The sequence below is a fragment of the Loxodonta africana genome, chromosome 23 (genome assembly GCF_030014295.1).
Source record: "Loxodonta africana isolate mLoxAfr1 chromosome 23, mLoxAfr1.hap2, whole genome shotgun sequence".
Taxonomy (NCBI): domain Eukaryota; kingdom Metazoa; phylum Chordata; class Mammalia; order Proboscidea; family Elephantidae; genus Loxodonta; species Loxodonta africana.
In genome coordinates, this window is record NC_087364.1 from 59254316 (window position 1) to 59269385 (window position 15070).

The following is a 15070-nucleotide window of genomic DNA, read 5'->3' on the forward strand; positions in this document are numbered from 1 at the left end:
AGCTGAATGTCTAACTGCCCAGAAGAGGGTCTGCAAGGACTGACAGACTGGCTGCCTAACACAGGGCAGCAGGTAGACAGGAGGGAGGCTGCCCCTTCCTCATACCCTGGCTCCTCTAGATGCTCGGAGCCCTACTTGGAGCCCACCTGGAGGCTGTAGAAAGGGTAAACAGGAAACTGACCTTCTGATCTACCTCTAGTGGGGCTCTTAGTCAGAGGCCACAGTTGAGTTGCTACTTGTTTTCAAAATAGTGTGGGTGAAGATTTGTGCTCATCTGGGTACTGGGTTCACAGCTTTCATTGGAGTCTCAGGAGTCCAGCACACACAAAATATATTCAAAACTAAGCTCTGGGAAGACCAGGGGCAGATTATCCAATAGGCAGGGTTAGTACAGGGCTTACCTTGCTTACTGGATCACCTACCCCATCAAGGACTGAAAATTTGAAGAGTCTTTGGTTCTGTAGGAAGGTGCTGTGGGGTTGGGAGACAGACGCCAGCCACACCTAGAAGCAGAAATCTTTCATCTGGTGACAAAGTGTGTAACTGTTCACTACAGATGATCTGGTAAGCAAGGTAAGCACCATGCTTACTTTGCCTATTGGATAATCAGCCCTCGGGAAAGATACTCAGCAAACACATTCAGATAAACAAAGCCTTTACCTGAATCCAAGCCCCATTTCTCCCTCCCTCCAACCCAGCCAGGGTGGCAGGACCATGACTAGCAGGATTCAGACAGCCACTTGGAGGTGGAAGTAGTAGAAAAGAAGCATAGGAGCCGAACTATGTGTGAACTTTCCAGAGAGAGGCCCAGGGAAATCAAAGGGCCTCCTTCTTGCCTGGAGGCCACAGTTAGCCCAAGAGGCAAAACATCCTCAGCTCTGGACAGGTTCTATGAGCTGAGATAAAAGATACCTATCATTGACAGGGAGTGTGAGTATGTGATCATAACTAGCTATGTGGCTGGGTATATTCAAGAGGGTGGGTAAAACTGAGAGCTGTGTGCACGTGTAGATCAATGCCCTTTGGATCAGTGTGTCATCTGAATGGTTTTGTGAATGGATTTGCACGTGTGTGCTCACCCACAGTCCCCTTAAGTCTTTTTTTGAATGGAAACAGATTATGAATACGTGTGTCACTAGGTGAGAATATCAGCTGGCATATGTGACCCTCACCAGAAATCTGGGAATCCTTAACTCCTTGAACCCTCATCATTCACACACTCCACACTACCACTCACATCATCGGCCCCATCACCTCTCTCGCTCGGCTACTGCTTGGTCCCCAATGCCCTCTTGTCGCGACCCCTCCGAACCTCAGGCACAGTGACCTCAATTAAATGCACTGAGATGCCCAGCGTGCTTTCGTCTGCAACCAATAACGGCTTCCCATTGTTTGGGGATAACGCCCATCTCCTCGCCTGACTCAAGGGCCCTTTCAAGGTCGCGGCCCTGCTCACTGGGGTCTCTGGGCCCTCGAGGCCCCGGGCTTTAGACGTGTCACACCTCAGCCTCCATCCCAAGGCTTCACCTCCTATGCCTCGTCCTGGGGCCTCTACCACGCTGCCCCTACGTCTCCCCAATCTCGTTGATTATCACACGCTGCCATAATTGTCAAACCGTGAGAAGAACCACGCCCGTCTGTAGGGTTTCACTCCGAGACCCCTCCCCACCCGAGGAGGTGCCGAAGCGGCCACAGGTCGCAGGTGGGCCATGCACCGGGGTCCGAATACCCCACCTGCGCCGCGGAGCAATAGAAGCCGCGACGTGAGGACGCAAACGCACGTGCGCAAAGGGAACAATGGGAACTACGATTCCCAGAATCCTCGTGACCAGGATTCCACGTCCCAGAAAGCTCGGCGGGGCTCCGCCCCGGGTTGGCGCACATTTTTCCAAAGCGGAAGGTAGGGACGACCTGGCAGTAGAGGTGGTTTTTATAAGGGTAGAACGGCACGCGGTTTCGTGGAGTAGGTACCTCTAGGGGTCGTTTGTGAGTCAGAGACACCGGGACTTTGGAGGGAAGGGGTCTGGTCACAGCCCTTCCGCGCCTGGCCTGCAGTATCCCGGTTCCCTCTGTCCGCGCACGACGAGCCCGCCCCAGGCTTGCACCTTCCCGGTCTGCTCCCTGCTGTCTCTGCCCACCCCGGGGCGTCTCTGCGGGTAGAGGCTGGGGAACCGGTGGCTGCCGAGCCTCCCCGCGTTCCCAGCTTTGCGCTGCCTGCTTTCTGCTAAAAAAAAAAAAAAAAAAAAAACCCAAACCCAGTGCCGTCGAGTCGGTTCCGACTCATAGCGACCCTATAGGACTGAGTAGAACTGCCCCCACAGAATTTCCAAGGAGCGCCTGGCGGATTCGAACTGCTGACCTTTTGGTTAGCAGCCGTAGCACGTAACCACTACGCCACGAAGTAAAGACCTTAGCCCGAAGGGCAGGCTTAGCGCCCGGGGCTCCACATATGGGTCCCACAACTCTCTGCTACTTCCAGCGGTGGCTGCGAGGCATCCGTTGCAGGTCCTCGAATGCCTGAATTCTGGAGGCCAATAACCTTCTTCTACACCCAGCCTCCTCCCTCAGACCCCAGCTGCCTTTTTTCACTTTTACCAGCGAAGGCCACTCACTCAGAGCACCTGGCGGGAAACGAGCAATGGGTGGGATGGAGAAACAGGCTCTGGAGCATTTAGAAGCAAAGAGGAGACTGGACAAGGAGTGGACTGATAGGAAACTGCAGAACATGTGAGGGACAGAAAGTTAAGGGGCCAAATGGGAGGGTTAGGAACAGAAGGACTGAGACCTATCACTACCTGTATTTCTCAAAAGAAAAAATATATATCTGTAAGCAGTAGATGAACACAGTTTTCAAAGCTGTTTTTTTTTTTTTTTATGTTGTTGAGAATATACACAGCAAAGCCTACTCTAATTCAACGGTTTCTAAATGTACAATTCAGTGACATTGATTACATTCTTCAATTTGTGCAACCGTTCTCCCCCTGCTTTTCTGAGTTATTCTTCCCCCATTAACAGAAATTCACTGCCCTCTAAGACTCCTATCTGATTTTTTGAGTTGCAGTTACCAGTTTGATTCTATATAGTTCATAAGAGAGCATAATGCTTAAAGCAGATGCTTCTTATTACTTAAGCTTAACTATTGTTTGGTTTTAAAATGGCGTCAGGGGATATTTTTGGCGTAAAGTTTAAAGATTATCTCAGGGTAATAGTTTCAGGGGTTTGTCCAACCTTCATGGCTCCAGGAAGTCTGGAGTCCATGAGAATTTGAAATTCTGTTCTGCATTTTCCCATTTTTGAAAGGATTGTTCTATGGAATCTTTGATCAAAATGTTCAGTAATGGTAGCCGGGCACCATCCAGTTGTTCTGGTCTCATGGCAAAGGAGGCAGTTGTTCATGGAGGCAATTAGCCACGCTTTCCATATCCTCCTATTCCTGACTCCCCTTCTTCCTCTCTTGCTCCAGGTGAATAGAGACCAATTGTGCCTTGCATGGCCACTTGCAAGCTTTTAGGACTCTAGGCACCACACACTGAACTAGGAGGCAGAACAGAAGCACGAAACATGTTATTAGGCCACTTAACTGGGATGTCCCATGAAACCATGACCCTAAACCTCCAAACCAAGAAACGGAATCCCATGAGGGTTTTGGTAGTATCTAAACAACCGCAGCAGCTACTCTTTTTTTTTTTTCTTTTGTCGTTGCTGTAAATGTACTTACCACATAACTTTGCCAATTAAACTTTTTATAGGTCTAGAGCTGTGTTTCTTTATGAGACACAGCCCATAGTAATTTATTTTCTAAAATTCCAAGCCAAGTGCACACTTCTCAACTGCCCTGAGGGAGCGACAACCACTGATAACTCAGTTTGTTCCACAAGACAAGCACATGAAGTACAGACTTCCCAGAGCTGCCCGGCACTACCCCACACCCCGAGAACCACTACTGGTAGTTCCGTGTTGCTCTGTGTTGCCACGTTCCCTCATGCAGCTTTTTCAAAGTGAGGTGGACCCCTGGAGGTCCCTGAGACCCTATCAGTGGATTCGCAAGATCAAAACTATTCTGATAATACCAAGATGTTATTTGTCCTTTCCACTATATTGATATTTACAGGGATGGCACACAAAGCCATGGGGGCAAAACTGCCAGCACCTTAGCATGAATCAAAGCGGCATCACCAAGCTGTATCAGGAGCTGTAATATCCTTCGCTGGTATTCAGTCATTGTATTCACTGTCTTATATCTGCCATCAGGAGCTTGACAGCGTTTCAATACTTAAAATGATTTTTCTGATGAGCTCAGTGGTGATATTAGCAAATTTATTATTTTTTTAATCTTGAGTAGATGAAATGGAAGACCTGCATAATTGTGTGTATTAGACATCTATTGTTGCATAACACATTACCCCAAAACAATGGCTCTGTGTTCTCCTGACTTAGCTTGGTGCCAATTATGCCTTCTTTTCCTCCGATTTCTCCTGTTTGTAATGGAAGCGTCTAGCTTATGCCTGTTCTGCCATTGTATTTTGGAAGCAGATAATTTGGATTTTGGGACTTGGAGTTGATTTAAGACTTTTGCTATTATAGGATGGGGTGAATGTGTCTTACATGTAGCAAGGACATGAATTTTGGGGGGCCAAAGGGTAGGAATGTCATGGATTGAATTGTGTCCCCCCAAAGTACATGTCAGCTTGGTAAGGCTTTGATTCCCAGTATTGTGTGGGTGTGCTCCATTTTGTCATTTTCCTCTGTGTTATAAATCATAATCTCTGCCTGTGGTTAAAGAAGATTGGAGTGGAATGTAACACCCTTGCTCAGGTTGCATCCCTGATCCAGTGTAAAGGGAGTTTCCCTACAAGAGATAAAAGGAAAAGGACACAAGCAGAGAATTGGGGACCTCATACCATCAAGAAAGCAGTGCGGAGGGAAAGTGCATCCTTTGGACCCAGGGTTACTGTGCGGAGAAGCTCCTAGTCCAAGAGAATATTGATGACAAGGACCTTCCTTCAGAGCCAACAGAGACAGAAAGCCTTCCTCTGGAGCTGACACCCTGAATTTGAACTTCTAGCCTACTAGACTGTGAGAAAATAAATTTCTCTTTGTTGAAGCCATCCACTTGTGATATTTCTGTTATAGCAGCACTAGATGACTAAGACAGTATATGTATCAATATGTATTAGATTTATTATTATAATTTTAAAATATATTAATGGATATTTAATTTTTTTCTCAATGTTAATTTCTAATATGGTAATTATTGATATATACAACACATATAAATGAAAGCTCTCTGTGATCCTCAATAATTTTTAAGAGTATAAAGGGGTCCTGAAACCAAAAAGGTTGAAACCCACTTATATAAGCAATCATGGTTGTCCCATCGCCCTTGTAATAACACCTTTTTGTCATCGGCATGTACTGCAATTCTGGACAATGACATATGAAGCAAAGGTGCTCTTGTGTTCAGTTTTCTGTTCACAGAATTAAAAATACAGTTGACCAATACATATGACAAGATTTTCAACATAACTACTAATCAAGAAACTGCAAAATAAAACAGCAGCAAGATGTTTATTTTCATAAAACATATTATCAGATACTTAAAAAGAATAGTAGGGTTGGTCAAGGTGTTTCTGAGACCAACCCTTTATAAAGTTCAGTGTTGGTGTGAGTGTAAATTGGTTGGGCATTTTTGGTAAGCAGTTTGGGTGTATTTATCAGCATTAAAGTATATGTATGCTCTGAGGTGGGGGGAAGCTGGGAGTGGGAAGGACTAAGGGAATGGACATAAGGGGAGCCACTAAAGAACTGGAGTGGAAAGGGAGGGTTGTATAGGACAGGAGGGACTGGGATTAAGGGAGGGAGGGGAAAGGAATTTGGGACCTAGTTTTTAACAATGGATTCTTAGATACGACACCAAAGGCCTATCTCCCCTTGGCCTGGAGGAACCAAGAGGCACTTGGAAGGATTGGGAGAAATGAGAACAAATGGAAAACAGGAAAACAGAGAGCAATTAGAAACAACTGAAGAAACTTAATGAGAGTAGCATGAAGAGACGGGGTGGGACTGGCAGGGGCCTAGAGCCACAGGCAAAACAACCTGTTAACATTGAGCAAGGCCCATGTGGGAAGAATGAGGTTTGTTAGCAAAGAGGAAACACTTAATTTTCAGCGTGGTATTAACTGTGCCTTTGCAGAGTTCTTTTACTTCCTCTCATCTTGGCTCTGTTATTACACTGTCATTTGCTTTAAAAAGCAACCTGAGATCTTTGAAGACTTTTTAGTCTGAAGCTTTTGATGGCCAATGGTTTGTATCTTTCCCGTGTGATCTTAAGGTTCAGAGCACACATTTCTGCTCCCTTTAGTAGAACCTTTCTTTGTCACTCCCGTGACTCAGGAAGCTGTCCCAAATCCTGGGAGGGCATAAACGGAGGCTATTTCTGCAATAGACTGTAGAAATGTATAAGGGGGTGCAGGCCCCAAGGCTCTTCACTTCCCTCTTGGCTTGAACCGGGTGTTATTTTAGGAAGTAGAAGGTCCTTAGGATCACTGCTTTCTGTGTGGTTCATGCAGTTTTCCACATAGTGAATAACAGAGCAACTCAGAAAGAAAGGATATGCAGAGGGGGGATTCTGAGATCTGAAGCCTTAAAGGGTCCTAGAAAAATAAAAATTAAGTCCTCCAGCCAACTGTGATTGGGAGCTAACCGTTTGGAAGGGGCATTGGTGGTTGTGTGGTAGGATTCTTGCCTTTCATATGGGAGACTTGGGTCCAATCCCTACCAGTATACCTCACATGCAGCCATGGTCCCTGTACCTCATGCACAACCACCGCCTGTCTGTTAGTGATAGAGTGCACGTTTCTATGATGCTGAACATGTTTCAGTGGAGCTTCCAGACTAAGACAGACTAGGAAGAAAGGCCTGGTAATCTACTTCTGAAAAGCCAGTGGAAACCCTATGGATCACAACAGTCAATCCCTAACCAATCATGGGGATAATACAGAACTGGGCAGCGTTTTGTTCTATTGTGCATGGGATTGCCATGAGTTGGGGGTGACTCAAGGGCAGCTAACAACAGCTGTTTGGAAGTACTTCCTACTGGGTATGGAAGAGGGCCCTACTGTATTCCCATACACATTTTTACTGAGTTCTTCAGTGAATGTGGAGCTGGCTCTTACACTGCTCTGAAAGGACCCAGGTTGAGCCAGTCACTAATAGTAGGTTGGTAAAGAAAAAAAGGAATGTCTGGCAAATCAGACTGGGTCTCTTAGTTACCATATCTTAAAACTCTGCTCAAGGATTTAATCTTCAACTTTGTAGACTCAAAGACTTTTTCAGTTCAGACCAAAGTAAGTGATTTCCACACTGGTTCTAAGTAGATATCTGGCATTATAGCTTAACAGCAACAGCTATATTTGCCAGGAAGACTGATATATTCATGGTAGCCTAGTCCTGAGTAATCTTTTCCCATTAAGGAAAGCTAAGTGGAAACAAAGAGGAAAAAAAAAAACAACCACCCAGGAAGACCTTTCTTCAGAACTCAACTGAAAGGTCATTTCCTCTGGACTATTTCTCTGAAATTCCTGGGAAACATTGGATTGCCCCTGCTCTGAGGTCCCAAAGAACCTTGTTTCAGAAACCCTGATCTATTAGATAGGAAGCTTAGGAGGCAGTGAGTTTATGTTAATGGGGAGGGAACAATTCAGAAAAGGGGGATGAAAATGGTTGCACAACTTGAAGAATGTAATCAATATTGCTGAATTATACATGTAGAAATTGTTGAGTTTCATGTTCTGCTGTGTATATTCTCAACAACACCAAACAAAAATAGAATAAATTATTAAAAAAAGAAAAAAGAAACCCTAATCTGTAGTATTATGATTGTTTACAAGTCTGTATTTCCTATTGGACTTTGAGCTCCAAGATGAAAGGGATGATCCCTTACCCATTGGTTTATCTCCAGTTTTGTCTGTACCGCAGTATGTGACCAATTTGTTGAATAGGCGAATGAATAAATGAATGAACTTATGATATCACATGTCTTACCTAAGGGATATGCCTGCTAAATGGACTAGTCAGTCTTCTCCCAGCCTGCACAGTGCTGGAGACACTAATAAATCCTTCTCTTCCTTAGTTTGTCCTTTCCAGACTCCTCGAGGACAGCCATCCTTCACCAGTAGTTGTCTATCCTGTATTTGACAAATGGACTTTTCCATGATTTTATTTACAAAGAAACTCATTACTCTTACCACTAAACCGTCTCCAAAGTATAACATAGGAAGAATTATTTCTGGGAAGGTTTTCTAGACGAAATATGTCCCCACGGGCTATGTTCCCTACGACTACACCTGCTTACCTGGTCTCCAGACCTTTAACCCATATCGCTTTTGGGTTTGTTCACTTCTGTCCGCTGACTGCACTCCCTAGACACTCTGGCAGGGCTACCACGGTCCAAAGCTTCAGGCCTAAGTTAGAGGTATGAGCGGAGTCATGTAGACTGATGGGTATCAGTCAAGGAGAGGACATTGGATAGATATTGAGCCTGGGCAATCCAGGAACTTGAACTCAATTTTTAGAGTTTGGAAACTGAAGAAATCAGAAGTTCAAGAAATTGACTCTTAAGCAAGTGCAGAATAGCTGAAGGTCTTCTGTTCCCTGTTAGGGCAAGACTGGAGGCCTGCGTGTAGGTGGGCGTGAGCCTGTAGGTGTGGAGGCTTACAAGGAAGAAAAAAGGAGGAGGTAACTCCAGAATATGGAAGGAATGAGGGGGTGGGTCACAGTTCATTCCACTGGAAGTTACTCTGGGCCCTGATGTTCCAAAGAAAGGCAAATTTAGTAGACTCAAGTGATACGACATTGCCTTTTTCTTAGTATAATCCCTACCTAATTCCAGCTGATTATTCAACATGCCTCCTGTTGACTGAACTGCTGCTGAGTTGTAAGCTCCATGAAGCCAGGCTCTTGCTGTATCCTCAGCACCATCACATAGAAGTGTGGTACATAACAAGTATCTGCTGAATGGATCAATAGATGTGTGTGTGGGTAGATGGATGGATGAACCAATCTGTATCAGGCAAGTGAACAGTGCATGCTTCTAGTTCCCACAGCAATTTATGACTCTGTGATAGATTTCTTTCTCCATCCACCTGCCCCTGATAGCCCTCAGTCATTTGACTCAAATGCCCTAGCTTTGAATATTAGCAACTTATTAACTAGACCGTTGCACTACTTGCTCTTGTAACCTTAAATTAATTTGGGTTAATTCTTAACTGTTTCCCTTTTGTACGTGTGTCATTTGATGGTTGGCCTTTATCAGATTTTCCCCAATTTCCTGTGCATTTGTGGTTTTCTATAGGAGCTCCCTACCCGAGACCTCAGGCAGCCACACCAGATGAGGGTGGGCACTTGAGTTTTCTAGGAGGCCTCTCCTGCTGCCCTGGATCTCCACCAACTAGCGTCCAACCAAACATTTCCACCCATGGCTACTTATGCTAGAAGAGGAAAAATGCCTCCTGTTCCTGGGGAAGAGAACTGTTGATATAGCCAGAGCCCCCAAAGAAGAAAGATTACAACAGCTAAAGGTTAGTGACATATTTTTTCTCCCACTCGATGAAATCTGCCCCTGTTTGCTTTCTCTCCCCTGAATTCCACTGGTATATTTTCTCTGAATGACCTTTGGAATAAACAGGAAGGAAAGATTTTTAAATCAATAGAATATGCTTCACAGGGCAGAGAGTTTATCCATCATTGACTACCCAGAATCTAGCATAGTCCGTGGCATATAGATGCTGAATACATCTCTGATGAAGGAAGGAAAGAAAGAGGGAGGAAGAGAAGGAGGAAGGGCTTGGAGGGTGAGCATGAGTGGAAAGAATGTTAACTGATATATTATTCAGAAATAATGTAATGATACCGTAGTCATGTTCTCAAAGCTAATTAGGTACATCATCACCAGCACCTAAAATCAATAAAATGAATTAAGTCACTTTTGCAAAATGAAGAGTGTATTTATAAAGATAAATTAATGGTAGACAAGCAGAATTAAAAAAAAAAAAAAGCAGAATAACAACAAACATATTCTTTGAAATTTTAGCATAAAGACAAAGAGCAACGATCATATTTTAAGATAGATTCAAAACCTTGTAACAAAGCAGCCATTTGTCCTCTTCCTCTGCCAATTCTAAAAGCAAATTAAAACAACCAAGAACTTCACTTAGGGTCTACAGAGAGACATTTTATGGATAAATGCGTGCTGATCACAGGGGTGATAGAATTGATTACAATTGGTCTGTTTGGGAGTTAGAAAAGGTCAACTAATCAGAAATGGTGTGCAGAGGAAATTTACAAATATCGAGGCTTCCTGCCGTTGAGAAGGATTAGCCACGCAGTAATTTAGCAAAAGCTCAAAAAAAAAATACTTAGTTACGTGTCAAGGAAAAACATCTCAATGCAGGAAAAAAAAATATTAAGGAAATTAGCACTTATATGGTATCCACCTAGATTTCACGGAGATCATTCAGCACACGATTCCAGTTCAGCAAGCCAACTCTGAATGATGCATACCTTGCAAAATACACCATCACAGTAGAGGTAGAAGGGAAAGTAATGAACACATAGTATTTTTATTAAATCAAGATCTCAAAACTAAGGGATTGTTTCTTCAGCAATTCAGATAGCAATATATATTAAAGTGTGTCAATGTTAGTCACTATAATTTTATATTATTTTAATTTGGGGAAAATAAAATATAACCTAGGAGGAAATCTACAAGCATCTCTGAAGTAAATTCTGAGAAAGCTCCCTTCTGACACCAGCTTGGCAGAGGTTGTCTTAATGTGGGGTGTGGTTTGGTGAGTTTGAAGGGTTTAGCTGGAGTGATTAAGACTAGTGAGATCAGCACAAGTATATTATAAAAGAAAACTGTTGGTGTTAGAGGTAGACAATGACTGGTTACTGGGAAAACCAGTAAATGCCCCATGTTAGCTGCTGTGGGTTGTTGCCAAAGTTATAGCAAGATGATTAAAGCTCTACTTGTACAATATATTTAACCTGTGAAATGCATTAATGAAGAGTTTAATGGATCTCAAACTTCAGCCAGTGATACTTGCCATGTATTTTACCATTTGTACTGCTGCTTAATATGTTTTCCCTTTAAATCAAATTATTTTGAGAGAAAACTTAGTATACCCACCTAAAATAACCTCCAAAAGGCATTCTTGGGAAAACACTTCAAAGCAAAATAATAGGAATAATAAGTTAAGTCTATTTTAACCAAATGCTGTGAGAGAGAGACATCTGGTAGAGAAGAAATCAGAATTCTTAGCGTTCATGGGAAAGTGTTGGGGTAAAACATATGCTCAGATTAGAGTGTTCTTTTTGTGGCTTTATTTAAGAAGCAAGTTAATGCTTGCATAACATTTAACTTCAAAGTCCAGGAAAAGAGAGTGAGAGAGAAAAACAGTTAATGTTTGTCACCAACTTGCCTTTCCTTACTCTGTGGAGGGCAGCAGGACACAGCCATGGAGAGAACCAAAGCAGGGGCCTAGCGTCTTATCTTTTGTTGTTAGGTACTGTTCAGTCGATTCTGACTCATAGCGACCCTGTGTACAACAGAATGAAACACTGCCTGGCCCTGTGCCATCCTCACAGCCATTGGTATGCTTGAGCCCATTGTTGCAGCCACTGTGTCAATCCATCTTGTCAAGGGTCTTCCTCTTTTCCACTGACCCTCTATATTACCAAGCATGATGTCCTTCTCCAGGGACTGGTCCCACTGAAGTATGTAAGACAAAGTCTTACCATCCTTCCTTCTAAGGAGCACCCTGGCTGTACTTCTTCCAAGACAGATTTGTTCATTTTTCTGACAGCCCCTGGTATATTCAATATTCTTCACCAACACCATAACTCAAAAGACATCAGTTCTTCTTCAGCCTTCCTTATTCATTGTCCAGCATTTGAATGGGTCTTGTCTTACCAGGGTGCAATATATTTTCTATTAAATTAAAAAAAATTATTCTGATTATTATGCTAAGATGGAAATACTGTGTTTTCCTACTCATGTGGCAGTTATTCTTGTTGGGGCTTCATTATGTTTTTAGATAATAATCCTCTTTTCTACTATCTTGGTGTGAAACTCTTTATAGTGATGAAGTCTCTAATCATGTTGTATATGTTTGCAATGATACTTTTTATTTATAGAAATGGGTGCTGTTATTGTAACAATATAGGGCTTTATCTGGGTAATACAGTGAAAAGTTCCTCAACATTCTTATTCTTTTTGAGTACTTCCTTTCTGATTTCTCTCTCTTCTAGAGGAGGGGAACCACTTCTCCATGACTTTGCAGTTAAGCCAACTTCACACATAGCACCAGCAGGGTAGACAAAGAGTTAGAGCTTGCCAGATGGTCCCCTGAACAAGACCTCCTTCTAGATTTGCCTCTAAGGGACCTCCAGGCCTGAGACAGTGGTTAATCAGTGCCTTTTTGGAGGGAAGTGGCTCTTACCAAGTTTTTTTTTTTTTTAATGTGGTGGAATATATGTAATAAAACATTTCCACCATTTTTACACACTGTTGTTAGTTGCTGTCAACCAAGCTCCAACTCATGGAGATTCCATATACAACAGAATAAAGTGTTGCCCAGACCTGCATCATCGTTACCATCGTTGGTATGCTCCAGCCTATTGTTGTGGCCACTGGGTATTTGGAGTACTTCTAACCTACTATGGCAGTGGGTTTAACCTACAGGGCTCATCTTCCAGCACTATATTGGGCAATATTTTGTTGCGATCCACAGAGTTTTCACTGGCTAATTTTTGGAAGTAGATGTCTAGCCCTGTCTTCCCAGTCTGTCTTAGTCTGGAGCCTCTGCTGAAACCTGTCTACCATGGGTGATCCTGCTGTGTAGCTTCCAGCCTCATAGCATCATGCAAGCTACCACAATATGACAAACTGACAACAGGTAGCAGTTTTTATGTGTACTTACCTGCATTTTAAAATCTTGCAATATAATATTTCTAATGTGTGTATTTGGAAACCCCGGTGGCGTAGTGGTTAAGAGCTACTTCTGCTAACCAAAAGGTCAGCAGTTTGAATCCACTAGGCGCTCCTTGGAAATCCTATGGTTTCTACTCTGTTCTGTAGGGTCGCTGTGAGTTGGAATCGACTTGACAGCAACGGGTTTTGTTTTGTTTTTAATGTGTGTATTTAGATACATTTATAAAGTTAAGTCCCATAGAAAGTTCCTTAAAAGAATGTCTTAAAGATAGGAAAGGAAGCTGGAGAGAAAAGTCCTTCAAGTGAAAAGGCACTTTAAAACTCTCTCACTGATTGAAAAAACGTAACTTCCTACTCCTTAAGTGTAGGCTTCATGTAGTGGCTTCCTTCCAGAGTATACTATGGAAAAGGGGGTAATTTTACAGTGGGAAAACTTGACAAAACTGCCTCAGCCAGGTGATCAAGGTCAGCGTCAACAGTGATAAGTCAAGTTGGTAGCAAGTACTTTTGATACGATGAGAAGGCACTTTCCCAAAATCCATAGCTCCAGGCCAATCATGAGAAAAGCATCAGACACATCCCAAACTGAAGGAATGCTGTAAAAGAAAGTCTTGAAAACTCTCAAGGTCATCATATACAAGGGAAGTGTAAGGAACTGTCACAGTTCAGAAGAGCCTAAGGAAACGTGACGACTAAGTGTAATGTGGTGTTTTGGATGCTTTCCTGGAAAAGAAAAAGGACATTAATTAAAAACTAAGGAAATCTGAATGAAGTGTGGACTTTAGTTAATAATAATAATGTATCAATATTGGTTAATTAGTTATGACAAATGTAACCATACTAATGTAAGGTATTTACAATAGGGGAAATTGGGTGTGGGGTATATGGGAAGTCTCTGTACTATCTTCACAGTTTTTCTGTAATTCTGAAAGTACTCCTAATAAAAAGTTTATTTAAAAAGCAAAAAAGGGGGTGGGGAACGGCTAACTGCCAGGGAAACCAACTGGTTGGAAAACTACTGAAACTCTCCTGTGACTTCCAATATTTCCTGAAAATCCTAGAGAGACTTGATAATCACATCAAGAGCTAGGTCGTGCCTGTGGTGGCTGTCACCCCAAGATGAATAGGGACAGATTCGAGTCATACAATCTAGTGCTTCAAGTTATTTCAAGAGAGGAAAACCAGAAGGGATGCACCGTTTAACACAGACATCACACACTCATTCGCACACACCCCTACGGGGAAACAGATGATACCCTCTCCGAATTTAACTTCCCCCAGTCTCCTTCATGGACTTCTCTTTGTTTATCCGTCCTTAAAGGTGGTGTTTCTCATACGTAATATACATAATATCCTACATTTTTCTGTCTTTGGCTTCACCTACCACTTGCTAATAATTTTATGATCTATAAATGCATCCACCTGTCTACTGGACATCCCCACTTGGAAGTCCCACATACACATGTGCGATGTCCTCAACACTCCTCAAAGTGTGCCGCCCTTGCTGTTCTTCTTTTCCTCTCTTTTTGTGAATGATGTCACCACCCTCTCAGTTACTCGAATCAGGAGCTCACCTTGGACTTCTCCATCCCATAGAACCCATCAGCTATCAGATTGTCCAGATTCTACCTCGTAGGTGTTTCTCAGATCTGGGCCTTTCACCCTACCCTCAGCACCTTCGTTCAGGTTCTCATCATGTCTCGCCACAGAGACAGCCTCAGCCTCCTAACTGGATCCCCGCCTCCAACCCCCATCCATTCCTCACGTTGCCCACATTAGGGGACGGTTCTCTAAAACACGGATCTGACCATGTCACCCCCATGCTGACAGCCCTCCAGTGAATGCCCTCTCTTGTCATTTCTACCTCATCTCCTGCCATGTTCCCAAACACACTTCCTGCTTTAGACATATGGAACTACTGGGAATTCCCTTTCCCAGTTTCTTCCCATTTCCTATTTCTATTTGGTCTTCAGTATTCCAACCAAACTCTCTTTGGGAACATTGTCTGAACCCTCAAGTCTGAGGTGGGTGCCCTCCAGGGCTTCTCCTTAGTGTTCTCATAGGCGTGGGGGCCAGATT

The 15070-nt window shown here is 43.3% G+C and overlaps 1 protein-coding gene across 1 annotated transcript in view; it reads left to right on the forward strand.

Moving 5' to 3' along the window:
- Window positions 1-9373: 9373 nt before the first annotated feature.
- ZBTB38 (zinc finger and BTB domain containing 38) overlaps window positions 9374-15070 on the forward strand; it is a 146154-nt gene continuing 140457 nt past the window's right edge. The window contains exon 1 of the mRNA XM_064275510.1: window positions 9374-9578. The gene's annotated coding sequence lies outside the window, so the exon portion shown is untranslated. The remainder of the gene's footprint in view (window positions 9579-15070) is intronic.